At 35.9% G+C, this 3111-nt stretch overlaps 1 pseudogene; it reads left to right on the top strand.

The window, feature by feature from the left end:
- The first annotated feature begins 624 nt into the window (after positions 1-624).
- Positions 625-1690, top strand: LOC116274626 (annotated as a pseudogene).
- The last annotated feature ends 1421 nt before the right edge of the window (positions 1691-3111 follow it).

Genomic DNA, 3111 nt, shown 5'->3' on the forward strand with positions numbered 1-3111 from the left:
CTGCTCAAGTAGCCAAATGTTGCCTTGTGCCTTTGGAGGCTCAGTGATAAGGGCTCTTTATCATTAATGTCATTCAGTAATGTAAGGACATTATTGTTTATTGAAAAATGTATGGAAGACAAAACATACCATTACAGATCAATTCATGTTCTACTTAATTAAATCCTAAATGTATTCTTGTATTTTGGCTACAAAATTATTGTAAATTATTTACATTAAAATAAGGAAAATATTACTTTCACCCATACAATCTTGATGAATTTTTCTACTTCCACCCTAAATTTTGATTATAGAAATAATCTTTATGCTAAGTTTGAAATTATTTTTTACTTTCTAGCTACACATCAAACTCTATTTTGCATCTTATTACTTTCAGAAATAAAGTTTTCTAACAATTATGAATAATCCCTGCTTTACTTGGTGTTACACTCTATAAAATGTCAAGGGTGCTCTTGTTCACATCTCAGTTTCTCCTTAGGCAAAATCTTAAAGTCAACTATTCCAAATTGAAGCTTGTGCTGTACATTTACTTATGGCATTTGCCATATTTTTGGACCCTGTCTGTATTATGATCTATTAAAAGGATCAAGGAGTCCTTCCAGAAATAAGAAACGAACCACTATAATGTATATGGTCCCCATTGGGATGATCGTCAATGTGTGGTACTCTGTGAACGGTGAGAGGCTGGGCACCCACGTGGGTCATACAGGAGCTGTGTGCTGCATGGACAGTGACTGGGACAACAAGCATGTCCTCACTGACTCAGCTGACAACAGCTCAAAACTGATGTAGCTGTCCAGACCTGTGGCAAGGACTTTGGAAACAATATCGCTATATTCTCTACAGACAAGCAGATGGGCTACCAGTGCTTTGTGAGCTTCTTTTATCTGCAGGACCTAAGCCAGATTGACGGCAATGAGACATACATGAAAATTCTTTACAATGACTGTAATATCACCATTGCTTTGTGAGGACTCCCCAGGGGAGTGCATCAACACAGGTCATAAGAGTGGAGTGTCCAACCAGTATAATGTCAAGTCTGGAGAGGTATTGGTGAGTGTTAAATAGCACTCCAAGAAGATCAGTGACATCCAGTTATCCAGGGACACGACCAAGTTCATCACTGCAACCAAGGACAACACAGCCAAGTTCTTTGTTTCTACAACTCTTGAACATCAAGAGATTTTCTGGACAGAACATCTCATCAACTCAGCTGCCCTTTCCCCAATTATAATGACCATGTGATACTGGGTAACAGACAGAAAGCCATAGATGCAACTACAACCTCCAACAGGACTGGCAGGTTTGAGCCCAGGTTCTTCCATCTGGCCTTTGAAAAAGAGTTTGGAAGTCAAGACTTACTTCACAACTGTCAACAGCGTTGACTTCCCTTCTAATGGCAAGAGTTACAGCAGCAGAGGTGAAGATGGTTATGTTCACATTCATTGTTTAGGCCCACAGTACTTTGAATTTGAACTTGAGAATTAAGAAGCTGGATCTACATACAGACCAGGCAGTCGTCTTAAGAAAGTTTTGAACCCTAAGAAATAAATTAGCTTGGTAATAAAAACTGTGATGAAATTTATAGTGCTTTTCATTTTGGACTTGGGACTGGTTATAAAAGTATATGATATAAGAAAAAATCTGTCATTTCTATATTTGAAAACAAATTTATTCTGCTCAATTGCAAGTAAACACAAAAGCTCAGTAATTACCATGAAAACATATGTTTATGTCTCATCTTCATCCAATTATTTTCTCTTGATTTATGATCCCCATACCTTGTATATCTCAGGAAATTATGAGTATAAAAACCTACATAACCTGAAATTTTTTAAACTGGAAAATATCAAAAATTGTAATTTTTCTCTGTTTTCCTTTTATAGCATTAATATATCTTCATGATTAAATCTGTGTTCAAACTAATTACCTAACAACATTTGTAGAGTATCTCTGGAATACTCTGGAATATTTTGCATAGCTTTCTTAAGTTCTTTTTAAAAACAAACTTTGAGAATTTTAAATAATTATTACGAATATTTAAGTGTTTTCTTTTTCAGTGAGTGTGGTTGTTAACAACAGGAAAATGGTAAAGAGTTTAAAATAAGAAGCAAAGTGATCAGGCACAGTAGCTCATGCCCATAATCCCAGCATTTCGGGAAGCTAAAGCAGGAGGATCACTTAATCTCAGGAGTTCCAAACCACCCTGAGCATCAAGGGACACCCCCATGTCTACACAAAATTTAAAAATCAGCTGTGCAGGAGGTGTATGGCTGTTGTCTCAGCTCCCAGGAAAGCTGAGGTAGGAGGGTCGCTTGAGCCTGGGAGTTTGAGACTGCAGTGAGCTGTGATTGAGCACTGCACTCCAACATGAGTAAGCCCTGACTCATAAATAAATAAATAAATAAGAATTAAAAGGCCACAATTTTTATTAAAGAGGAAAAGCAAGTCTTGAAGGATTTACTACTTTTTCTTTACATTATATATTTCTAACAAAGAACTGAAAGGAAATAAATAGAGGTCTTCAGGAATGCTGATTTACATTTTATTTACATAGCACATCATAATACTGCAAATGCTTGTAGAATAAATTTTTTTTTGAGTGAATGAAAGTGTCAAAAGTGTTATATTGGCACAAAATTGTTCTGGGTTAACTCTGCCCTAAATTTTCTGAACATACACTGAATACCACTGAAAATGCTGCAGTCTCCTAAAGCAATTTGCTCTAAACTCTAATTAGAATATACCTCCTGAGATTTAGTTTAATATGATTTTTCATGACCACTTGATAGATAATTGTAAGAACTATGATTGCCCTTTCATAATAACACTCCTTTAAACTCATGTTCGTAGTGTATTCCCTGTAACAGACATCTTAGTCCATACTCTTGAATCTCTAAGCAGCGGTCTGGAATAGCACCCTCCGTCTTAAACTAATTGATAGGTCTGAAGATATGAAAATTCTCTGAAGAATATGCTCTATGTATTCTACTGATCCTGTAGAAAGAGCCCTGTGTCTCAGTTTAATGGCCAACACTGAAAATAAATGCTGCTAATTTAATATCTATGATATATTATTATTTAGTCTCATCTGTTAGGGATATTTCAAGG

Source organism: Papio anubis, chromosome 4 (assembly GCF_008728515.1).
Source record: "Papio anubis isolate 15944 chromosome 4, Panubis1.0, whole genome shotgun sequence".
NCBI classification, from domain to species: Eukaryota; Metazoa; Chordata; class Mammalia; order Primates; family Cercopithecidae; genus Papio; species Papio anubis.